Source organism: Anser anser (genome assembly GCF_964211835.1).
Source record: "Anser anser genome assembly, chromosome: 14".
Taxonomy (NCBI): Eukaryota; Metazoa; Chordata; class Aves; order Anseriformes; family Anatidae; genus Anser; species Anser anser.
The window spans coordinates 20,627,949-20,654,539 of record NC_139735.1 but is presented as its reverse complement, the minus strand read 5'-3'; the positions used below and the strand labels follow the sequence as shown (position 1 = coordinate 20,654,539).

Here is a 26,591-nt window from a genome sequence, read left to right as displayed (position 1 = left end):
CGAATGTGGATTCGACCCACTTGGATCTGCTCGATTACCATTCTCAGTCCGATTCTTCCTCAGTAGCCATCCTGTTCGTCCTATTCGACCTAGAAATCGCCCTCCTACTCCCCCTGCCATGAGCCGTCCAACTCCAATCCCCCCTAATGACCCTCACCTGAACTGTAGTGATCCTCCTTCTCCTAACACTCGGACTGGCCTACGAGTGAATTCAAGGGGGCCTAGAATGAGCAGAATAACAGAAAGTTAGTCTAACCAAAAAGATAGCTGGTTTCGACCCAGCAGATTACAGCCAACCCTGTAACTTTCTTATGTCGCCCCTACATTTAAGCTTCTACTCAGCCTTCATTTTCAGCGGACTAGGACTAGCCTTCCACCGAACCCACCTAGTATCCGCCCTACTATGCCTTGAAAGCATAATATTATCGATATTCGTAGGCCTATCAATATGATCCATCGAAAACCAAGTCTCCTCATTCACCATGGTACCAATTCTCATGCTAACCTTCTCAGCGTGTGAGGCGGGCACAGGCCTGGCCATCCTAGTAGCCTCCACCCGCACACATGGCTCCGACCATCTACACAACCTAAACCTCCTGCAATGCTAAAAATCATCCTACCCACAATCATACTTCTTCCAACAGCCCTGCTGTCTCCACCAAAATTTCTATGGACTAACACCACCTTATACAGCCTCCTAATCGCTGCCCTAAGCCTACAGTGATTAATCCCAACCTACTACCCCTACAAATTTTTATCCAACTGAACAGGAATTGACCAAATCTCATCCCCCCTCCTAGTACTATCCTGCTGACTACTCCCACTCATAATCATAGCAAGCCAAAACCACCTGCAACAAGAACCCCTACAACGCAAACGAATCTTTATCTCAACCTTAGTCGCAGTCCAGCCATTCATCCTACTAGCCTTTTCCACCACAGAACTAGCACTATTTTACATCTCATTTGAAGCAACCCTCATTCCCACCCTAATCTTAATCACCCGATGGGGGAACCAACCAGAACGCCTAAGCGCTGGCATCTACCTGCTATTCTACACGCCAGTAAGCTCTCTACCCCTGCTAATCACAATCATACACCTATACGTGAAAATTGGCACCCTGCACCTGCCAACCCTACAACTAACCCACCCAACCCTATCCACCTCATGGACAGGAATACTATCAGGTCTAGCACTGCTCATAGCATTCATAGTAAAAGCCCCACTATACGGCCTACACCTCTGACTGCCAAAAGCCCACGTAGAAGCACCCATCGCAGGCTCAATACTCCTCGCCGCCCTACTACTAAAGCTAGGAGGATACGGAATTATACGAGTCACTCTATTTATGGGCCCACTGTCCAACCTCCTGCACTACCCCTTCCTAACCCTGGCCCTATGAGGCGCCCTAATGACTAGCTCAATCTGCCTACGACAGACAGACCTAAAATCACTAATCGCTTATTCATCCGTTAGCCACATAGGCCTAGTTATCGCCGCAGGAATAATCCAAACCCACTGATCATTCTCAGGGGCAATGATCCTAATAATTTCCCATGGACTAACTTCCTCCATACTATTCTGCCTAGCCAACACAAACTATGAACGTACGCACAGCCGAATTCTACTACTCACACGAGGCCTACAACCTCTCCTACCACTCATAGCTACCTGATGATTGCTGGCCAATCTAACAAACATAGCCTTACCCCCAACAACAAACCTCATAGCAGAGCTAACCATTATAATCACCTTATTCAACTGATCTGCCTTCACGATCATCCTAACAGGAATCGCAACCCTACTAACCGCCTCCTACACCTTATTCATACTACTAATGACCCAACGAGGCTCAATCCCCTCCCACATCACATCTATGCAAAACTCAACCACGCGAGAACACCTGCTCATAACACTCCACATTATCCCAATATTCCTCCTAATCCTCAAACCCGAACTGATCTCCGGAATCCCCTCATGCAAGTATAGTTTAAACCAAACATTAGACTGTGATTCTAAGAATAGAAGTTCAAACCTTCTTACCTGCCGAGGGGAGGGTTTAACCAACAAGAGCTGCTAACTCTTACATCTGAGCCTAAAACCTCAGCCCCCTTACTTTTAAAGGATAACAGCAATCCACTGGTCTTAGGAACCACCCATCTTGGTGCAAATCCAAGTAAAAGGAGTGAACCCCACACTACTAATCAACTCCCTCACACTACTCACGCTGACAATCCTCCTAACCCCAATCATCCTGCCATTTCTATTTAAAAACTTTAAAAACACCCCACAAGCCACCACCCGCGCTGTTAAAACCGCATTCCTAATTAGCCTAGCCCCTACAACCGCATTCATCTACTCGGGAGTAGAATCTGTCACCTGCCACTGGGAGTGAAAATTCATTATAAACTTTAAAATCCCCCTGAGCCTAAAAATAGACCAATACTCAATAACATTTCTTCCAATCGCCCTATTTGTAACTTGATCAATCCTACAATTCGCCATATGATACATGGCCTCAGAGCCATACGTAACAAAATTTTTCACCTACCTACTGACATTCCTAGTCGCCATACTCCTCCTAACAACCGCAAACAACATATTCCTCCTATTCGTAGGCTGGGAAGGAGTACGAATCATGTCCTTCCTTCTCATCGGCTGATGACAAGGCCGAGCAGATGCCAACACCGCCGCCCTACAAGCCGTAATCTACAACCGAATCGGAGACGTCGGACTGACCCTGAGCATAGCATGACTAGCTTCAACATTCAACACCTGAGAGATCCAACAAGCCGTACACCCCCACCAAACCCCAATCCTCCCCCTCATAGGATTAATCCTCGCAGCCGCAGGAAAATCCGCCCAATTTGGACTCCACCCATGACTGCCCGCAGCAATAGAAGGCCCCACCCCAGTATCAGCCCTACTGCACTCCAGTACCATAGTAGTAGCCGGAATCTTCCTGCTCATCCGCATGCACCCCCTGCTAGCCACCAACCAGACAGCCCTAACTGCCTGCCTATGCCTAGGTGCTCTATCAACCCTATTCGCTGCCACATGCGCCCTAACCCAAAATGACATCAAAAAAATCATTGCTTTCTCAACATCCAGCCAACTAGGACTAATAATAGTCACTATCGGACTAAACCTCCCACAACTAGCCTTCCTACACATCTCAACCCATGCCTTCTTTAAAGCCATACTATTCCTATGCTCAGGGTCTATCATCCACAACCTAAACGGAGAACAAGATATCCGAAAGATAGGAGGCCTACAGAAAATACTCCCAGTCACTACTTCCTGCCTAACCATCGGAAACCTGGTGCTGATAGGAACCCCATTCCTAGCCGGATTCTACTCAAAAGACCTCATCATCGAAAGCTTAAACACATCATACCTAAATACTTGAGCCCTACTCCTAACCCTTATAGCCACAGCATTCACCGCAACCTACAGCATCCGCATAACCATCCTAGTCCAAGCTGGACAAACCCGAATCCCCCCAATAGTATCAATAAACGAAAACAACCCACTAATCACCGCCCCCCTAACCCGACTCGCCCTAGGCAGCATTACAGCAGGAATAATCATTACCTCTTTCATCACACCAACCAAAACCCCCCCAATAACCATACCCCTTATCACCAAAACCGCTGCCATCCTCATAACAATCCTAGGAATCATCCTAGCCCTAGAACTATCGAACATAACACACACCCTCACTCACCCCAAACCAAACCCCCTCATAAACTTCTCCTCTGCATTAGGGTACTTCAACCCCCTAGTACACCGATTCTTCTCCAAAAACCTACTAGAAAAGGGACAAAACATTGCCCTACACTTGATCGACCTCTCCTGACTCAAAAAAATAGGGCCAGAGGGCCTTGCTGAACTACAAGTAGCCGCAAGCAAAGCCGCAACCTCAATACACACAGGGCTAATTAAGGCCTACCTAGGATCCTTCGCCCTCTCCATCCTGGTAATAATCCTAATAACACACAGACTCACTAATGGCCCCTAACATCCGCAAATCCCATCCCCTACTAAAAATAATCAACAACTCCCTAATCGACCTACCCGCCCCCTCCAACATCTCTGCCTGATGAAACTTCGGCTCCCTTCTAGCCATCTGCTTAGCCACACAAATCCTAACAGGCCTGCTACTAGCCATACACTACACCGCAGACACTTCACTCGCCTTCTCCTCAGTAGCTCACACATGCCGAGACGTCCAGTACGGATGGCTCATCCGCAACCTCCACGCCAACGGTGCTTCGCTCTTCTTTATCTGCATCTACTTACACATCGGACGAGGCCTCTACTACGGCTCCTACCTATACAAAGAAACCTGAAACACAGGAGTAATCCTCCTACTCACCCTAATAGCAACTGCCTTCGTAGGGTATGTCCTACCATGAGGACAAATGTCATTCTGAGGGGCCACCGTAATCACCAACCTATTCTCAGCCATCCCGTACATTGGGCAAACTCTAGTAGAATGAGCCTGAGGAGGATTCTCAGTAGACAATCCAACCTTAACCCGATTCTTCGCCATCCACTTCCTACTGCCCTTCCTAATTGCAGGAATCACCCTAGTCCACCTAACCTTCCTACACGAATCAGGCTCAAATAACCCACTAGGAATCGTATCAGACTGCGACAAAATCCCATTCCACCCATACTTCTCCATTAAAGACAGCTTAGGGCTTACCCTAATAATCACCCCTCTAATAGCACTAGCCCTATTTTCACCGAACCTCCTGGTTCTTGGAATCCTAGTTGGGAGTGGTTGGCCACATGAGATGTACAGGATTTTTACCTGTGATTTAGTCTTGACAAGGCTATGTAATTGGTTTACTAACGTCTCATAAGAAAGAAGCATGAGCGGTTAATGCAGTTGGCTTGAAACCCATCCCCAGTGGTGCAAGTGCACTCTCTGAACTCACTGAAGTGCATTCCCAGTGGTGCCAGTGCACTCTCTGCACTCACTGCACTGCATCCCCAGTGGTGCCAGTGCAATCTCTGGACTCACTGCAGAGCATCCCCAGTGGTGCCAGTGCACTCTGTGGACTCACTGTAGTGCATCCCCAGTGGTGCCAGTGCACTCTCTGGACTCACTGCACTGCATCCCCAGTGGTGCCAGTGCACTCTCTGGACTCACTGCACTGCATCCCCAGTGGTGCTAGTGCACTGTGTGGGCTCACTGTACTGCATCCCCAGTGGTGTCAGTGCAATCTCTGGACTCACTGCAGTGCATCCCCAGTGGTGCCAGTGCACTCTCAGGACTCACTGCACTGCATCCCCAGTGGTGCCAGTGCACTCTCTGGACTCACTGCACTGCATCCCCAGTAGTGACAGTGCACTCTCTGGACTCACTGCACTGCATCCCCAGTGGTGCCAGTGCACTCACTGGATTCACTGCACTGCATCCCCAGTGGTGCCAGTGCACTCTCTGGACTCACTGCACTGCATCACCAGTGGTGCCAGTGCATTCACTGGGCTCACTGGACTGCATCCCCAGTGGTGCCAGTGCACTCTCTGGACTCACTGCACTGCATCCCCAGTGGTGCCAGTGCACTCTCTGGACTCACTGCACTGCATCCCCACTGGTGCCAGTGTACTCTCTGGACTCACTGCACTGCATCCCCAGTGGTGCCAGTGCACTCACTGGACTCACTGGACACATCCCCAGTGGTGCCAGTGCACTCTGTGGACTCACTGCAGTGCATCCCCAGTGGTGCCAGTGCACTCTCTGGACTCACTGCACTGCATCCCCAGTGGTGCCAGTGTACTCTCTGGACTCACTGCAGTGCATCCCCAGTGGTGCCAGTGCACTCTCTGGACTCACTGCACTGCATCCCCAGTGGTGCCAGTGCACTCTCTGGACTCACTGAAGTGCATCCCCAGTGGTGCCAGTGCACTCTCTGGACTCAATGCACTGCATCCCCAGTGGTGCCAGTGCACTCTCTGGACTCACTGCACTGCATCCCCAGTGGTGCCAGTGCAATCTCTGGACTCACTGCACTGCATCCCCAGTGGTGCCAGTGCACTCTCTGGACTCACTGCAGTGCATCCCCAGTGGTGCCAGTGCACTCACTGGACTCACTGCAGTGCATCCCCACTGGTGCCAGTGCACTCTCTGGACTCACTGCACTGCATCCCCAGTGCTGCCAGTGCACTCTCTGGACTCACTGCACTGCAGCTCCATTGGTGCCAGTGCACTCTCTGGACTCACTGCACTGCATCACAGGTAGTGCCAGTGCACTCTCTGGACTCACTGCACTGCATCCCCAGTGGTGCCAGTGCACTCTCTGGACTCACTGCACTGCATCCCCAGTGGTGCCAGTGCACTCTCTGCACTCACTTCTCTGCATTCCCAGTGGTGCCAGTGAAGTCTCTGGACTCACTGCACTGCATCCCCAGTGGTGCCAGTGCACTCTCTGGACTCACTGCAGTGCATCCCCAGGGGTGACAGTGCACTCTCTGGACTCACTGCAGTGCATCCCCAGTGGTGACAGTGCACTCTCTGGACTCACTGCAGTGAATCCCCAGTGGTGCCAGTGCACTCTCTGGACTCACTGCACTGCATCCCCAGTGGTGCCAGTGCACTCTCTGGACTCACTGCACTGCATCACCAGTGGTGCCTCTGCACTCTCTGGACTCCAGGCACCGCATCCCCAGTGGTGCCAGTGCACTCTCTGGACTCACTGCACTGCATCCCCACTGCTGCCAGTGCACTCTCTGGAGTCACAGCACTGCATCCCCAGTGGTGCCAGTGCACTCTCTGGACTCACTGAAGTGCATCCCCAGTGGTGCCAGTGCACTCTCTGGACTCACTGAAGTGCATTCTCAGTGGTGCCAGTGCACTCTCTGGACTCACTGCAGTGCATCCCCAGTGGTGCCAGTACACTCACTGGACTCACTGCACTGCATCCCCAGTGGTGCCAGTGCACTCTCTGGACTCACTAAACTGCATCACCAGTGGTGCCTCTGCACTCTCTGGACTCACTGCACTGCTTCCCCAGTGGTGCCAGTGCACTCACTGGACTCACTGCAGTGCATCCCCACTGGTGCCAGTGCACTCTCTGGGCTCACTGCAGTGCATCCCCAGTGGTGCCAGTGCACTCTCTGGACTCACTGCACTGCATCCCCAGTGGTGCCTGTGCGCTCTCTGGAGTCAGAGCACTGCATCCCCAGTGGTGCCAGTGCAATCTCTGGACTCACTGCACTACATCCCCAGTGGTGCCAGTGCACTCTCTGGACTCACTGAAGTGCATTCTCAGTGGTGCCAGTGCACTCTCTGGACTCACTGCACTGCATCCCCAGTGGTGCCAGTGCACTCTCTGGACTCACTGAACTGCATCCCCAGTGGTGCCAGTGCACTCTCTGGACTCACTGCACTGCATCCCCAGTGGTGCCACTGCACTCTCTGGACTCACTGCACTTCATCCCTAGTGGTGCCACTGCACTCTCTGGACTCACTGCACTGCATCCCCAGTGGTGCCAGTGCACTCTCTGGACTCACTGCACTGCATCCCCAGTGGTGCCAGTGCACTCACTGGACTCACTGCAGTGCATCCCCACTGGTGCCAGTGCACTCTCTGGACTCACTGCACTGCATCCCCAGTGGTGCTAGTGCACTCTGTGGACTCACTGCAGTGCATCCCCAGTGGTGCCAGTGCACTCTCTGGACTCACTGAAGTGCATTCTCAGTGGTGCCAGTGCACTCTCTGGACTCACTTCAGTGCATCCCCAGTGGTGCCAGTACACTCTCTGGACTCAATGCAGTGCATCCCCAGTGGTGCCAGTGCACTCTCTGGACTCACTGCACTGCATCCCCAGTGGTGCCAGTGCACTCTCTGGACTCACTGCACTGCATCCCCAGTGGTGCCAGTGCACTCTCTGGACTCACTGAAGTGCATTCTCAGTGGTGCCAGTGCACTCTCTGGACTCACTTCAGTGCATCTCCAATGGTGCCAGTACACTCTCTGGACTCACTGCAGTGCATCCCCAGTGGTGCCAGTGCACTCTCTGGACTCACTGCAGTGCATCCCCAGTGGTGCCAGTGCACTCTCTGGACTCACTGCACTGCATCCCCAGTGGTGCCAGTGCACTCTCTGGACTCACTGCACTGCATCTCCAATGGTGCCAGTGCACTCTCTGGACTCACTGCACTGCATCCCCAGTGCAGCCAGTGCACTCTCTGGACTCACTGCACTGCATCCCCAGTGGTGCCAGTGCAATCTCTGGACTCACTGTAGTGCATCCCCAGTGGTGCCAGTGCACTCTCTGGACCCACTGCAGTGCATCCCCAGTGGTGCCAGTGCACTCACTGGACTCACTGCAGTGCATCCCCACTGGTGCCAGTGCACTCTCTGGACTCACTGCACTGCAGCCCCATTGGTGCCAGTGCACTCTCTGGACTCACTGCACTGCATCACAGGTAGTGCCAGTGCACTCTCTGGACTCACTGCACTGCATCCCCAGTGGTGCCAGTGCACTCTCTGGACTCACTGCACTGCATCCCCAGTGGTGCCAGTGCACTCTCTGCACTCACTTCTCTGCATTCCCAGTGGTGCCAGTGAAGTCTCTGGACTCACTGCACTGCATCCCCAGTGGTGCCAGTGCACTCTCTGGACTCACTGCAGTGCATCCCCAGTGGTGACAGTGCACTCTCTGGACTCACTGCAGTGCATCCCCAGTGGTGACAGTGCACTCTCTGGACTCACTGCAGTGCATCCCCAGTGGTGCCAGTGCACTCTCTGCACTCACTGCACTGCATCCCCAGTGGTGCCAGTGCACTCTCTGGACTCACTGCACTGCATCACCAGTGGTGCCTCTGCACTCTCTGGACTCCAGGCACCGCATCCCCAGTGGTGCCAGTGCACTCTCTGGACTCACTGCACTGCATCCCCAGTGGTGCCAGTGCACTCTCTGGAGTCACAGCACTGCATCCCCAGTGGTGCCAGTGCACTCTCTGGACTCACTGAAGTGCATCCCCAGTGGTGCCAGTGCACTCTCTGGACTCACTGAAGTGCATTCTCAGTGGTGCCAGTGCACTCTCTAGACTCACTGCAGTGCATCCCCAGTGGTGCCAGTACACTCACTGGACTCACTGCACTGCATCCCCAGTGGTGCCAGTGCACTCTCTGGACTCACTAAACTGCATCACCAGTGGTGCCTCTGCACTCTCTGGACTCACTGTACTGCTTCCCCAGTGGTGCCAGTGCACTCACTGGACTCACTGCAGTGCATCCCTACTGGTGCCAGTGCACTCTCTGGGCTCACTGCAGTGCATCCCCATTGCTGCCAGTGCACTCTCTGGACTCACTGCACTGCATCCCCAGTGGTGCCTGTGCGCTCTCTGGAGTCACAGCACTGCATCCCCAGTGGTGCCAGTGCAATCTCTGGACTCACTGCACTGCATCCCCAGTGGTGCCAGTGCACTCTCTGGACTCACTGAAGTGCATTCTCAGTGGTGCCAGTGCACTCTCTGGACTCACTGCACTGCATCCCCAGTGGTGCCAGTGCACTCTGTGGACTCACTGAACTACATCCCCAGTGGTGCCAGTGCACTCTCTGGACTCACTGCACTGCATCCCCAGTACTGCCAGTGCACTCTCTGGACTCACTGCACTGCATCCCTAGTGGTGCCACTGCACTCTCTGGACTCACTGCACTGCTTCCCCAGTGGTGCCTCTGCACTCTCTGGACTCACTGCACTGCATCCCCAGTGGTGCCAGTGCACTCACTGGACTCACTGCAGAGCATCCCCACTGGTGCCAGTGCACTCTCTGGACTCACTGCACTGCATCCCCAGTGGTGCCAGTGCACTCTCTGGACTCACTGCACTGCATCCCCAGTGGTGCTAGTGCACTCTCTGGACTCACTGCACTGCATCCCCAGTGGTGCCAGTGCACTCTCTGGACTCACTGAAGTGCATTCTCAGTGGTGCCAGTGCACTCTCTGGACTCACTTCAGTGCATCCCCAGTGGTGCCAGTACACTCTCTGGACTCACTGCACTGCATCCCCAGTGGTGCCATTGCACTCTCTGGACTCACTGCACTGCATCTCCAATGGTGCCAGTGCACTCTCTGGACTCACTGCACTGCATCCCCAGTGCTGCCAGTGCACTCTCTTGAGTCACTGCACTGCATCCCCTGTGGTGCAAGAGCACTCTCTGAACTCACAGCAGTGCATCACCAGTGGTGCCACTGCACTCTCTGGACTCACTGCACTGCATCCCCAGTGGTGCCAGTGCACTCTCTGGACTCACTGCACTGCATCCCCAGTGGTGCTAGTGCACTGTGTGGACTCACTGTACTGCATCCCCAGTGGTGCCAGTGCAATCTCTGGACTCACTGCAGTGCATCCCCAGTGGTGCCAGTGCACTCTCAGGACCCACTGCACTGCATCCCCAGTGGGGCCAGTGCACTCTCTGGACTCACTGCACTGCATCCCCAGTAGTGCCAGTGCACTCTCTGGACTCACTGCACTGCATCCCCAGTGCTGCCAGTGCACTCACTTGATTCACTGCACTGCATCCCCAGTGGTGCCAGTGCACTCTCTGGACTCACTGCACTGCATCCCCAGTGGTGCCAGTGCACTCTGTGGACTCACTGTACTGCATCCCCAGTGGTGACAGTGCACTCTCTGGACTCACTGCAGTGCATCCCCAGTGGTGCCAGTGCACTCTCTGGACTCACTGCAGTGCATCCCCACTGGTGCCAGTGCACTCTCTGGACTCACTGCAGTGCATCCCCAGTGGTGCCAGTGCAGTCTCTGGAGTAACTGCAGTGCATCCCCACTGGTGCCAAAGCACTCTCTGGACTCACTGCAGTGCATCCCCAGTGGTGCCACTGCACTCTCTGGACTCACTGCAGTGCATCCCCAGTGGTGCCAGTGCACTCTCTGGACTCATTGAAGTGCATTCTCAGTGGTGCCAGTGCACTCTCTGGACTCACTGCACTGCATCCCCAGTGGTGCCAGTACACTCACTGGACTCACTGCACTGCATCCCCAGTGGTGCCACTGCACTCTCTGGACTCACTGCACTGCTTCCCCAGTGGTGCCAGTGCACTCTCTGGACTCACTGCAGTGCATCACCAGTGGTGCCAGTGCACTCTCTGGACTCACTGAAGTGCATTCTCAGTGGTGTCAGTGCACTCTCTGGACTCACTGCACTGCATCCCCAGTAGTGACAGTGCACTCTCTGGACTCACTGCAGTGCATCCCCAGTGGTGCCAGTGCACTCTCTGGACTCACTGCACTGCTTCCCCAGTGGTGCCAGTGCACTCTTTCGAGTCACTGCAGTGCATCCCCAGTGGTGACAGTGCACTCTCTGGGCTCACTGCAGTGCATCCCCAGTGGTGCCAGTGCACGCTCTGGACTCACTGCAGTGCACCCCAGTGGTGCCAATGCGCTCTCTGGAGTCACAGCAATGCATCCCCAGTGGTGCCAGTGCACGCTCTGGACTCACTGCAGTGCACCCCAGTGGTGCCAATGCGCTCTCTGGAGTCACAGCAATGCATCCCCAGTGGTGCCAGTGCAATCTCTGGACTCACTGCACTGCATCCCCAGTGGTGCCATTGCACTCTCTGGACTCACTGAAGTGTATTCTCAGTGGTGCCAGTGCACTCTCTGGACTCACTGCACTGCATCCCCAGTGGTGCCAGTGCACTCTCTGGACTCACTGAACTGCATCCCCAGTGGTGCCAGTGCAATCTCTGGACTCACTGCAGTGCATCCCCAGTGGTGACAGTGCACTCTCTGGACTCACTGAAGTGCATCATCAGTGGTGCCAGTGCACTCTCTGGACTCACTGCACTGCATCCCCAGTAGTGACAGTGCACTCTCTGGACTCACTGCAGTGCATACCCAGTGGGGCCAGTGCACTCTCTGGACTCACTGCACTGCATCCCCAGTGGTGCCAGTGCACTCTCTGGACTCACTGCACTGCATCGCCAGTGCACTCTCTGGACTCACTGCAGGGCATCCCCGGTGGAGCCAGTGTACTCTCAGGACTCAGTGCAGTGCATCCCCAGTGCTGCCAGTGCACTCTCTGGACTCACTGCACTGCATCCCCAGTGGTGCCAGTGCACTCTCTGGACTCACTGCACTGCACACCAATGCTGCCAGTGCATTCTCTGGCGTCACTGCACTGCATCCCCCGTGGTGCAAGTGCACTCTCTGGACTCACTGGAGTGCATCACCTGTGGTGCCAGTGCACTCTCTGGACTCACTGCACTGCATCCCCAGTGCTGCCAGTGCACTCTCTGGACTCACTGCACTGCATCACCTGTGGTGCCAGTGCACTCTCTGGACTCACTGCACCGCATCCGCAGTAGTGCCAGTGCACTCTCTAGAGTCACTGCGCTGCATCCCCAGTTGTGCCAGTGCACTCTCTGGACTCACTGCAGCGCATCCCCAGTGGTGCCAGTGCACTCTCTGGAGTGACTGCAGTGCATCCCCAGTGGTGCCAGTGCACTCTCTGGACTCGTGTCACTGCATCCCCAGTGGTGCCAGTGCACTCTCTGGACTCGCGTCACTGCATCCCCAGTGGTGCCAGTGCACTCTCTGGACTCACTGAAGTGCATCCCCAGTGGTGCCAGTGCACTCTCTGGACTCACTGCACTGCATTCCCGGTGGTGCCAGTGCACTCTCTGGACTCACTGCAGTGGATCCCCAGTGGTGCTAGTGCACTCTGGACTCACTGCAGTGCATCCCCAGTGGTGACAGTGCACTCTCTGGACTCAATGCAGTGCATCCCTAGTGGTGCCAGTGCACTCTCTGGACTCACTGCACTGCATCCCCTGTGCTGCCAGTGCTCTCTCTGGACTCACTGCACTGCATCCACAGTGGTGCCAGTGCACTCTCTGGACTCACTGCAGTGCATCACCAGTGGTGCCAGTACACTCTCTGGACACACTGAAGTGCATTCTCAGTGGTGCCAGTGCACTCTCTGGACTCACTGCGCTGCATCCCTATTGGTGCCAGTACACTCACTGGACTCACTGCACTGCATCCCTCGTGGTGCCAGGGCACTCTCTGCAGACACTGCAGTGCATCCCCAAAGGTGACAGTGCACTCTCTGGACTCACTGCACTGCATCCCCAGTGGTGCCAGTGCACTCTCTGGACTCACTGCACTGCATCACCAGTGGTGCCAGTGCACTCTCTGGGCTCACTGCAGTGCATCCCCAGTGGTGCCAGTGCACTCTCTGGACTCACTGCACTGCATCCCCAGTGGTGCCTGTGCGCTCTCTGGAGTCACAGCACTGCATCCCCAGTGGTGCCAGTGCAATCTCTGGACTCACTGCACTGCATCCCCAGTGGTGCCAGTGCACTCTCTGGACTCACTGAAGTACATTCTCAGTGGTGCCAGTGCACTCTCTGGACTCACTGCACTGCATCCCCAGTGGTGCCAGTGCACTCTCTGGACTCACTGAACTGCATCCCCAGTGGTGCCAGTGCACTCTCTGGACTCACTGCAGTGCATCCCCAGTGCTGCCAGTGCACTCTCTGGACTCACTGCACTGCATCCCTAGTGGTGCCAGTGCACTCTCTGGACTCACTGTACTGCATCATCTGTGGTGCCAGTGCACTCTCTGGACTCACTGCATTGCATCCCCAGTGGTGCCAGTGCACTCTCTGGACTCACTGCACTGCATCCCCAGTGGTGCCAGTGCACTCTCTGGACTCACTGCACTGCATCCCCAGTGGTTCCAGCGCACTCTCTGGACTCACTGCACTGCATCCCCAGTGGTGCTAGTGCACTCTGTGGACTCACTGCAGTGCATCCCCAGTGGTGCCAGTGCACTCTCTGGACTCACTGAAGTGCATTCTCAATGGTGCCAGTGCACTCTCTGGACTCACTTCAGTGCATCCCCAGTGGTGCCAGTACACTCTCTGGTCTCACTGCAGTGCATCCCCAGTGGTGCCAGTGCACTCTCTGGACTCACTGCACTGCATCCCCAGTGGTGCCAGTGCACTCTCTGGACTCACTGCACTGCATCCCCAGTGATGCCAGTGCACTCTCTGGACTCACTGAAGTGCATTCTCAGTGGTGCCAGTGCACTCTCTGGACTCACTTCAGTGCATCCCCAGTGGTGCCAGTACACTCTCTGGACTCACTGCAGTGCATCCCCAGTGGTGCCAGTGCACTCTCTGGACTCACTGCACTGCATCCCCAGTGGTGGCAGTGCACTCTCTGGACTCACTGCACTGCATCCCCAGTGGTGCCATTGCACTCTCTGGACTCACTGCACTGCATCTCCAATGGTGCCAGTGCACTCTCTGGACTCACTGCACTGCATCCCCAGTGCTGCCAGTGCACTCTCTGGACTCACTGCACTGCAACCCCAGTGGTGCCAGTGCAATCTCTGGACTCACTGTAGTGCATCCCCAGTGGTGCCAGTGCACTCTCTGGACTCACTGCAGTGCATCCCCAGTGGTGCCAGTGCACTCACTGGACTCACTGCAGTGCATCCCCACTGGTGCCAGTGCACTCTCTGGACTCACTGCACTGCATCCCCAGTGGTGCCAGTGCACTCTCTGGACTCACTGCACTGCAGCCCCATTGGTGCCAGTGCACTCTCTGGACTCACTGCACTGCATCACAGGTAGTGCCAGTGCACTCTCTGCACTCACTGTACTGCATCCCCAGTGGTGCCAGTGCACTCTCTGGACTCACTGCACCGCATCCCCAGTGGTGCCAGTGCACTCTCTGGACTCACTGCACTGCATCCCCAGTGCTGCCAGTGCACTCTCTGGACTCACTGCACTGCATCCCCAGTGGTTCCAGCGCACTCTCTGGACTCACTGCACTGCATCCCCAGTGGTGCTAGTGCACTCTGTGGACTCACTGCAGTGCATCCCCAGTGGTGCCAGTGCACTCTCTGGACTCACTGAAGTGCATTCTCAATGGTGCCAGTGCACTCTCTGGACTCACTTCAGTGCATCCCCAGTGGTGCCAGTACACTCTCTGGTCTCACTGCAGTGCATCCCCAGTGGTGCCAGTGCACTCTCTGGACTCACTGCACTGCATCCCCAGTGGTGCCAGTGCACTCTCTGGACTCACTGCACTGCATCCCCAGTGGTGCCAGTGCACTCTCTGGACTCACTGAAGTGCATTCTCAGTGGTGCCAGTGCACTCTCTGGACTCACTTCAGTGCATCCCCAGTGGTGCCAGTACACTCTCTGGACTCACTGCAGTGCATCCCCAGTGGTGCCAGTGCACTCTCTGGACTCACTGCACTGCATCCCCAGTGGTGGCAGTGCACTCTCTGGACTCACTGCACTGCATCCCCAGTGGTGCCATTGCACTCTCTGGACTCACTGCACTGCATCTCCAATGGTGCCAGTGCACTCTCTGGACTCACTGCACTGCATCCCCAGTGCTGCCAGTGCACTCTCTGGACTCACTGCACTGCAACCCCAGTGGTGCCAGTGCAATCTCTGGACTCACTGTAGTGCATCCCCAGTGGTGCCAGTGCACTCTCTGGACTCACTGCAGTGCATCCCCAGTGGTGCCAGTGCACTCACTGGACTCACTGCAGTGCATCCCCACTGGTGCCAGTGCACTCTCTGGACTCACTGCACTGCATCCCCAGTGGTGCCAGTGCACTCTCTGGACTCACTGCAGCGCATCCCCAGTGGTGCCAGTGCACTCTCTGGAGTGACTGCAGTGCATCCCCAGTGGTGCCAGTGCACTCTCTGGACTCGCGTCACTGCATCCCCAGTGGTGCCAGTGCACTCTCTGGACTCGCGTCACTGCATCCCCAGTGGTGCCAGTGCACTCTCTGGACTCACTGAAGTGCATCCCCAGTGGTGCCAGTGCACTCTCTGGACTCACTGCACTGCATTCCCGGTGGTGCCAGTGCACTCTCTGGACTCACTGCAGTGCATCCCCAGTGGTGGTAGTGCACTCTGGACTCACTGCAGTGCATCCCCAGTGGTGACAGTGCACTCTCTGGACTCAATGCAGTGCATCCCTAGTGGTGCCAGTGCACTCTCTGGACTCACTGCACTGCATCCCCTGTGCTGCCAGTGCTCTCTCTGGACTCACTGCACTGCATCCACAGTGGTGCCAGTGCACTCTCTGGACTCACTGCAGTGCATTCTCAGTGGTGCCAGTGCACTCTCTGGACTCACTGCGCTGCATCCCTATTGGTGCCAGTACACTCACTGGACTCACTGCACTGCATCCCTCGTGGTGCCAGGGCACTCTCTGCAGACACTGCAGTGCATCCCCAAAGGTGACAGTGCACTCTCTGGACTCACTGCAGTGCATCCCCAGTGGTGCCAGTGCACTCTCTGGACTCACTGCACTGCATCACCAGTGGTGCCAGTGCACTCTCTGGGCTCACTGCAGTGCATCCCCAGTGGTGCCAGTGCACTCTCTGGACTCACTGCACTGCATCCCCAGTGGTGCCTGTGCGCTCTCTGGAGTCACAGCACTGCATCCCCAGTGGTGCCAGTGCAATCTCTGGACTCACTGCACTGCATCCCCAGTGGTGCCAGTGCACTCTCTGGACTCACTGTACTGCATCCCCAGTGGTGCCAGTGCACTCTCTGGACTCACTGAACTGCATCCCCAGTGGTGCCAGTGAACTCTCTGGACTCACTGCACTGCATCCCCAGTGCTGCCAGTGCACTCTCTGGACTCACTGCACTGCATCCCTAGTGGTGCCAGTGCACTCTCTGGACTCACTGTACTGCATCATCTGTGGTGCCAGTGCACTCTCTGGACTCACTGCATTGCATCCCCAGTGGTGCCAGTGCACTCTCTGGACTAACTGCACTGCATCCCCAGTGGTGCCAGTGCACTCTCTGGACTCACTGCACTGCATCCCCAGTGGTTCCAGCGCACTCTCTGGACTCACTGCACTGCATCCCCAGTGGTGCTAGTGCACTCTGTGGACTCACTGCAGTGCATCCCCAGTGGTGCCAGTGCACTCTCTGGACTCACTGAAGTGCATTCTCAATGGTGCCAGTGCACTCTCTGGACTCACTTCAGTGCATCCCCAGTGGTGCCAGTACACTCTCTGGTCTCACTGCAGTGCATCCCCAGTGGTGCCAGTGCACTCTCTGGACTCACTGCACTGCATCCCCAGTGGTGCCAGTGCACTCTCTGGACTCACTGCACTGCATCCCCAGTGGTGCCAGTGCACTCTCTGGACTCACTGAAGTGCATTCTCAGTGGTGCCAGTGCACTCTCTGGACTCACTTCAGTGCATCCCCAGTGGTGCCAGTACACTCTCTGGACTCACTGCAGTGCATCCCCAGTGGTGCCAGTGCACTCTCTGGACTCACTGCACTGCATCCCCAGTGGTGGCAGTGCACTCTCTGGACTCACTGCACTGCATCCCCAGTGGTGCCATTGCACTCTCTGGACTCACTGCACTGCATCTCCAATGGTGCCAGTGCACTCTCTGGACTCACTGCACTGCATCCCCAGTGCTGCCAGTGCACTCTCTGGACTCACTGCACTGCAACCCCAGTGGTGCCAGTGCAATCTCTGGACTCACTGTAGTGCATCCCCAGTGGTGCCAGTGCACTCTCTGGACTCACTGCAGTGCATCCCCAGTGGTACCAGTGCACTCACTGGACTCACTGCAGTGCATCCCCACTGGTGCCAGTGCACTCTCTGGACTCACTGCACTGCATCCCCAGTGGTGCCAGTGCACTCTCTAGACTCACTGCAGTGCATCCCCAGTGGTGCTAGTGCACTCTGGACTCACTGCAGTGCATCCCCAGTGGTGACAGTGCACTCTCTGGACTCAATGCAGTGCATCCCTAGTGGTGCCAGTGCACTCTCTGGACTCACTGCACTGCATCCCCTGTGCTGCCAGTGCTCTCTCTGGACTCACTGCACTGCATCCCCAGTGGTGCCAGTGCACTCTCTGGACTCACTGCAGTGCATTCTCAGTGGTGCCAGTGCACTCTCTGGACTCACTGCGCTGCATCCCTATTGGTGCCAGTACACTCACTGGACTCACTGCACTGCATCCCTCGTGGTGCCAGGGCACTCTCTGCAGACACTGCAGTGCATCCCCAAAGGTGACAGTGCACTCTCTGGACTCACTGCACTGCATCCCCAGTGGTGCCAGTGCACTCTCTGGACTCACTGCACTGCATCACCAGTGGTGCCAGTGCACTCTCTGAACTCACTGCAGTGCATCCCCAGTGGTGCCAGTGCACTCTCTGGACTCACTGCACTGCATCCCCAGTGGTGCCTGTGCGCTCTCTGGAGTCACAGCACTGCATCCCCAGTGGTGCCAGTGCAATCTCTGGACTCACTGCACTGCATCCCCAGTGGTGCCAGTGCACTCTCTGGACTCACTGAAGTGCATTCTCAGTGGTGCCAGTGCACTCTCTGGACTCACTGAACTGCATCCCCAGTGGTGCCAGTGCACTCTCTGGACTCGCTGAACTGCATCCCCAGTGGTGCCAGTGCACTCTCTGGACTCACTGCACTGCATCCCCAGTGCTGCCAGTGCACTCTCTGGACTCACTGCACTGCATCCCTAGTGGTGCCAGTGCACTCTCTGGACTCACTGTACTGCATCATCTGTGGTGCCAGTGCACTCTCTGGACTCACTGCATTGCATCCCCAGTGGTGCCAGTGCACTCTCTGGACTCACTGCACTGCATCCCCAGTGGTGCCAGTGCACTCTCTGGACTCACTGCACTGCATCCCCAGTGGTTCCAGCGCACTCTCTGGACTCACTGCACTGCATCCCCAGTGGTGCTAGTGCACTCTGTGGACTCACTGCAGTGCATCCCCAGTGGTGCCAGTGCACTCTCTGGACTCACTGAAGTGCATTCTCAATGGTGCCAGTGCACTCTCTGGACTCACTTCAGTGCATCCCCAGTGGTGCCAGTACACTCTCTGGTCTCACTGCAGTGCATCCCCAGTGGTGCCAGTGCACTCTCTGGACTCACTGCACTGCATCCCCAGTGGTGCCAGTGCACTCTCTGGACTCACTGCACTGCATCCCCAGTGGTGCCAGTGCACTCTCTGGACTCACTGAAGTGCATTCTCAGTGGTGCCAGTGCACTCTCTGGACTCACTTCAGTGCATCCCCAGTGGTGCCAGTACACTCTCTGGACTCACTGCAGTGCATCCCCAGTGGTGCCAGTGCACTCTCTGGACTCACTGCACTGCATCCCCAGTGGTGGCAGTGCACTCTCTGGACTCACTGCACTGCATCCCCAGTGGTGCCATTGCACTCTCTGGACTCACTGCACTGCATCTCCAATGGTGCCAGTGCACTCTCTGGACTCACTGCACTGCATCCCCAGTGCTGCCAGTGCACTCTCTGGACTCACTGCACTGCAACCCCAGTGGTGCCAGTGCAATCTCTGGACTCACTGTAGTGCATCCCCAGTGGTGCCAGTGCACTCTCTGGACTCACTGCAGTGCATCCCCAGTGGTGCCAGTGCACTCACTGGACTCACTGCACTGCAGCCCCTTTGGTGCCAGTGCACTCTCTGGACTCACTGCACTGCATCACAGGTAGTGCCAGTGCACTCTCTGCACTCACTGTACTGCATCCCCAGTGGTGCCAGTGCACTCTCTGGACTCACTGCACCGCATCCCCAGTGGTGCCAGTGCACTCTCTGGACTCACTGCAGTGCATCCCCAGTGGTGCCAGTGCACTCTCTGGACTCACTGCACTGCGTCCCCAGTGGTGCCAGTGCACTCTCTGGACTCACTGCACTGCATCACCAGTGGTGCCTCTGCACTCTCTGGACTCACTGCACTGCATCCCCAGTGGTGCCAGTGCACTCTGTGGAGTCACTGAAGTGCATCCCCAGTGGTGCCAGTGCACTCTCTGGAGTCACAGCACTGCATCCCCAGTGGTGCCAGTGCACTCTGTGGACTCACTGCAGTGCATCCCCAGGGGTGCCAGTGCACTCTCTGGACTCACTGCACTGCATCCCCAGTGGTGCCAGTGCACTCTCTGGACTCACTGCAGTGCATCCCCAGTGGTGCCAGTACACTCACTGGACTCACTGCACTGCATCCCCAGTGGTGCCAGTGCACTCTCTGGACTCACTAAACTGCATCACCAGTGGTGCCTCTGCACTCTCTGGACTCACTGCACTGCTTCCCCAGTGGTGCCAGTGCACTCAATGGACTCACTGCAGTGCATCCCCACTGGTGCCAGTGCACTCTCTGGGCTCACTGCAGTGCATCCCCAGTGGTGCCAGTGCACTCTCTGGACTCACTGCACTGCATCCCCAGCGGTGCCTGTGCGCTCTCTGGAGTCACAGCACTGCATCCCCAGTGTTGCCAGTGCAATCTCTGGACTCACTGCACTGCATCCCCAGTGGTGCCAGTGCACTCTCTGGACTCTCTGAAGTGCATTCTCAGTGGTCCCAGTGCACTCTCTGGACTCACTGCACTGCATCCCCAGTGGTGCCAGTGCACTCTCTGGACTCACTGAACTGCATCCCCAGTGGTGCCAGTGCACTCTCTGGACTCACTGCACTGCATCCCTAGTGGTTCCACTGCACTCTCTGGACTCACTGCACTGCTTCCCCAGTGGTGCCAGTGCACTCTCTGGACTCACTGCACTGCATCCCCAGTGGTGCCAGTGCACTCACTGGACTCACTGCAGTGCATCCCCACTGGTGCCAGTGCACTCTCTGGACTCACTGCACTGCATCCCCAGTGGTGCCAGTGCACTCTCTGGACTCACTGCACTGCATCCCCAGTGGTTCCAGCGCACTCTCTGGACTCACTGCACTGCATCCCCAGTGGTGCTAGTGCACTCTGTGGACTCACTGCAGTGCATCCCCAGTGGTGCCAGTGCACTCTCTGGACTCACTGAAGTGCATTCTCAGTGGTGCCAGTGCACTCTCTGGACTCACTGTACTGCATCCCCAGTGGTGCCAGTACACTCTCTGGACTCACTGCACTGCATCCCCAGTGGTGCCAGTGCACTCTCTGGACTCACTGCACTGCATCCCCAGTGGTGCCATTGCACTCTCTGGACTCACTGCACTGCATCTCCAATGGTGCCAGTGCACTCTCTGGACTCACTGCACTGCATCCCCAGTGCTGCCAGTGCACTCTCTTGAGTCACTGCACTGCATCCCCTGTGGTGCAAGAGCACTCTAGGACTCACAGCAGTGCATCACCAGTGGTGGCACTGCACTCTCTGGACTCACTGCACTGCATCCCCAGTGGTGCCAGTGCACTCTCTGGACTCACTGCACTGCATCCCCAGTGGTGCTAGTGCACTGTGTGGACTCACTGTACTGCATCCCCAGTGGTGCCAGTGCAATCTCTGGACTCACTGCAGTGCATGCCCAGTGGTGCTAGTGCACTCTCAGGACCCACTGCACTGCATCCCCAGTGGGGCCAGTGCACTCTCTGGACTCACTGCACTGCATCCCCAGTAGTGACAGTGCACTCTCTGGAGTCACTGCACTTCATCCCCAGTAGTGCCCGTGCACTCTCTGGACTCACTGCACTGCATCCCCAGTGCTGCCAGTGCTCTCACTGGATTCACTGCACTGCATCCCCAGTGGTGCCAGTGCACTCTCTGGACTCACTGCACTGCATCCCCAGTAGTGCCAGTGCACTCTGTGGACTCACTGTACTGCATCCCCAGTGGTGACAGTGCACTCTCTGGACTCACTGTAGTGCATCCCCAGTGGTGCCAGTGCACTCTCTGGACTCACTGCAGTGCATCCCCACTGGTGCCAGTGCACTCTCTGGACTCACTGCAGTGCATCCCCAGTGGTGCCAGTGCAGTCTCTGGAGTAACTGCAGTGCATCCCCACTGGTGCCAAAGCACTCTCTGGACTCACTGCAGTGCATCCCCAGTGGTGCCACTGCACTCTCTGGACTCACTGCAGTGCATCCCCAGTGGTGCCAGTGCACTCTCTGGACTCATTGAAGTGCATTCTCAGTGGTGCCAGTGCACTCTCTGGACTCACTGCAGTGCATCCCCAGTGGTGCCAGTACACTCACTGGACTCACTGCAGTGCATCCCCAGTGGTGCCACTGCACTCTCTGGACTCACTGCACTGCTTCCCCAGTGGTGCCAGTGCACTCACTGGACTCACTGCAGTGCATCCCCACTGGTGCCAGTGCACTCGCTGGACTCACTGCAGTGCATCCCCAGTGGTGCCAGTGCACTCTCTGGACTCACTGAAGTGCATTCTCAGTGGTGTCAGTGCACTCTCTGGACTCACTGCACTGCATCCCCAGTGGTGACAGTGCACTCTCTGGACTCACTGCACTGCTTCCCCAGTGGTGCCAGTGCACTCTTTCGAGTCACTGCAGTGCATCCCCAGTGGTGCCAGTGCACTCTCTGGACTCACTGCAGTGCATCCCCAGTGGTGCCAGTGCACTCTCTGGACTCACTGCAGTGCATCCCCAGTGGTGCCAATGCTCTCTCTGGAGTCACAGCAATGCATCCCCAGTGGTGCCAGTGCAATCTCTGGACTCAGTGAACTGCATCCCCAGTGGTGCCATTGCACTCTCTGGACTCACTGAAGTGCATTCTCAGTGGTGCCAGTGCACTCTCTGGACTCACTGCACTGCATCCCCAGTGGTGCCAGTGCACTCTCTGGACTCACTGAACTGCATCCCCAGTGGTGCCAGTGCAATCTCTGGACTCACTGCAGTGCATCCCCAGTGGTGCCAGTGCACTCTCTGGACTCACTGAAGTGCATTATCAGTGGTGCCAGTGCACTCTCTGGACTCACTGCACTGCATCCCCAGTAGTGACAGTGCACTCTCTGGACTCACTGCAGTGCATATCCAGTGGGGCCAGTGCACTCTCTGGACTCACTAAACTGCATCCCCAGTGGTGCCAGTGCACTCTCTGGACTCACTGCACTGCATCGCCAGTGCACTCTCTGGACTCACTGCAGGGCATCCACGGTGGAGCCAGTGTACTCTCAGGACTCAGTGCAGTGCATCCCCAGTGGTGCCAGTGCACTCTCTGGACTCGCGTCACTGCATCCCCAGTGGTGCCAGTGCACTCACTGGACTCACTGCAGTGCATTCCCGGTGGTGCCAGTGCACTATCTGGACTCACTGCAGTGCATCCCCAGTGGTGCTAGTGCACTCTGGACTCACTGCAGTGCATCCCCAGTGGTGACAGTGCACTCTCTGGACTCACTGCACTGCATCCCCAGTGGTGCCAGTGCACTCTCTAGGGTCACTGTACTGCATCCCCAGTGGTGCCAGTGCACTCTCTGGACTCACCGCACTGCACCCTGAGTGGTGCCAGTGCACTCTCTGGACTCACTGCACCGCATCCCCAGTGGTGCCAGTGCACTCTCTAGAGTCACTGCGCTGCATCCCCAGTGGTGCCAGTGCACTCTCTGGACTCACTGTACTGCATCCCCAGTGGTGCCAAAGCACTCTCTGGACTCCCGCCACCGCATCCCCAGTGGTTCCAGTACACTCTCTGGACTCACTGCACTGCATCCCCAGTGGTGCCAGTGCACTCTCTGGACTCACTGCACCGCATCCCCAGTGGTGCCAGTGCACTCTCTGGAGTGACTGCAGTGCATCCCCAGTGGTGCCAGTGCACTCTCTGGACTCGCGTGAATGCATCCCCAGTGGTGCTAATGCACTCTGGACTCACTGCACTGCATCCCGAGTGGTGCCAGTGCACTCTCTGGGCTCACTGCACTGCATCCCCAGTGGTGCCAGTGCACTCTCTGGACTCACTGCAGTGCATCCCTAGTGGTGCCAGTGCACTCTCTGGACTCACTGCACTGCATCCCCTGTGCTGCCAGTGCTCTCTCTGGACTCACTGCACTGCATCCACAGTGGTGCCAGTGCACTCTCTGGACTCACTGCAGTGCATCACCAGTGGTGCCAGTACACTCTCTGGACACACTGAAGTGCATTCTCAGTGGTGACAGTGCACTCTCTGGACTCACTGCGCTGCATCCCCTGTGGTGCCAGTACACTCACTGGACTCACTGCACTGCATCCCTCCTGGTGCCAGGGTACTCTCTGCAGACACTGCAGTGCATCCCCAAAGGTGACAGTGCACTCTCTGGACTCACTGCACTGCATCCCCAGTGGTGCCAGTGTACTCTCTGGACTCACTGCACTACTCCAGCCGCGGCAGTCGCTCCAGCCGCGGTAGCCCTCCAGCCTCGGCAGCCGCGGCAGCCGCGGCATCCGCTCCAGCTGCGGCAGCCGCTCCAGCTGCGGCAGCCGCTCCGTCCGCGGCATACGCGGCAGACTCTCCAACCGCGGCAGCCGCTCCAAACGCGGCAGGCGCTCCAACCGCGGCAACCGCTCCAGCCGTGGCAGCCGCTCCACTCGGTAGCGGCTGGAGCGGCTGCCGCGGCTAGAGCGGCTGGAGCGGCTGCCGCGGCTGGAGCTCCTGCCGCGTTTGGAGCGGTTACCGCGGCTGGAGCGGCTGGAGCGTCTGCCGCGGCTGGAGCGGCTGCCGCGGCTGGAGGGGCTAACGCGGCTGGAGAGGCTGACGCGGTTGAAGCGTCTAGAGCGTCTGCCGCGGCTGGAGGGGCTACCGCGGCTGGAGCGGTTAACGCGGCTGGAGCGGAAACCGAGGCTGGAGCGCCATTCTCTGGACTCACTGCACTGCATCACCAGTGGTGCCAGTGCACTCACTGGACTCACTGCACTGCATCCCCAGTGGCGCTAGTGCACTCTCTGGACTCACTGCAGTGCATCACCAGTGGTGCCAGTGCACTCTCTGGACACACTGAAGTGCATTTTCAGTGGTGCCAGTGCACTCTCTGGACTCACTGCACTGCATCCCCAGTGGTGCCAGTGCACTCTCTGGACTCACTGCATTGCATCCCCAGTGGTGCCAGTGCACTCTCTGGACTCACTGCAGTGCATCCCCAGTGGTGCCAGTGCACTCTGTGGACTCACTGCAGTGCATCCCCAGTGGTGCCAGTGCGCTCTCTGGACTCACTGCAGTGCATCCCCCGAGGTGCAAGTGCACTCTCTGGACTCACTGCACTGCATCCCCAGTGGTGCCAGTGCACTCTCTGGACTCACTGCAGTGCATCCCCAGTGGTGCCAGTGCACTCTCTGGACTCACTGCACTGCATCCCCAGTGGTGCCAGTGCACTCTCTGGACTCACTGCACTGCATCCCCAGTGGTGCCAGTGCACTCTCTGGACTCACTGCAGGGCATCCCCAGTGGTGCCAGTACACTCACTGGACTCACTGCACTGCATCCCCAGTGGTGCCAGTGCACTCTCTGGACTCACTAAACTGCATCACCAGTGGTGCCTCTGCACTCTCTGGACTCACTGCACTGCTTCCCCAGTGGTGCCAGTGCACTCAATGGACTCACTGCAGTGCATCCCCACTGGTGCCAGTGCACTCTCTGGGCTCACTGCAGTGCATCCCCAGTGGTGCCAGTGCACTCTCTGGACTCACTGCACTGCATCCCCAGCGGTGCCTGTGCGCTCTCTGGAGTCACAGCACTGCATCCCCAGTGTTGCCAGTGCAATCTCTGGACTCACTGCACTGCATCCCCAGTGGTGCCAGTGCACTCTCTGGACTCTCTGAAGTGCATTCTCAGTGGTCCCAGTGCACTCTCTGGACTCACTGCACTGCATCCCCAGTGGTGCCAGTGCACTCTCTGGACTCACTGAACTGCATCCCCAGTGGTGCCAGTGCACTCTCTGGACTCACTGCACTGCATCCCTAGTGGTTCCACTGCACTCTCTGGACTCACTGCACTGCTTCCCCAGTGGTGCCAGTGCACTCTCTGGACTCACTGCACTGCATCCCCAGTGGTGCCAGTGCACTCACTGGACTCACTGCAGTGCATCCCCACTGGTGCCAGTGCACTCTCTGGACTCACTGCACTGCATCCCCAGTGGTGCCAGTGCACTCTCTGGACTCACTGCACTGCATCCCCAGTGGTTCCAGCGCACTCTCTGGACTCACTGCACTGCATCCCCAGTGGTGCTAGTGCACTCTGTGGACTCACTGCAGTGCATCCCCAGTGGTGCCAGTGCACTCTCTGGACTCACTGAAGTGCATTCTCAGTGGTGCCAGTGCACTCTCTGGACTCACTGTACTGCATCCCCAGTGGTGCCAGTACACTCTCTGGACTCACTGCACTGCATCCCCAGTGGTGCCAGTGCACTCTCTGGACTCACTGCACTGCATCCCCAGTGGTGCCATTGCACTCTCTGGACTCACTGCACTGCATCTCCAATGGTGCCAGTGCACTCTCTGGACTCACTGCACTGCATCCCCAGTGCTGCCAGTGCACTCTCTTGAGTCACTGCACTGCATCCCCTGTGGTGCAAGAGCACTCTAGGACTCACAGCAGTGCATCACCAGTGGTGGCACTGCACTCTCTGGACTCACTGCACTGCATCCCCAGTGGTGCCAGTGCACTCTCTGGACTCACTGCACTGCATCCCCAGTGGTGCTAGTGCACTGTGTGGACTCACTGTACTGCATCCCCAGTGGTGCCAGTGCAATCCCTGGACTCACTGCAGTGCATGCCCAGTGGTGCTAGTGCACTCTCAGGACCCACTGCACTGCATCCCCAGTGGGGCCAGTGCACTCTCTGGACTCACTGCACTGCATCCCCAGTAGTGACAGT

General features: G+C 56.9%; 2 long non-coding RNA genes across 2 annotated transcripts in view; one reads left to right on the top strand and one right to left on the bottom strand.

The window, feature by feature from the left end:
* The window catches only part of LOC310881615, a 106,765-nt gene that overhangs the window by 5,962 nt on the left and 74,212 nt on the right, over nt 1-26,591 (bottom strand). The gene's annotated exons all lie outside the window — the stretch shown is intronic.
* The window catches only part of LOC310881614, a 286,587-nt gene that overhangs the window by 201,266 nt on the left and 58,730 nt on the right, over nt 1-26,591 (top strand). The window lies entirely within an intron of this gene.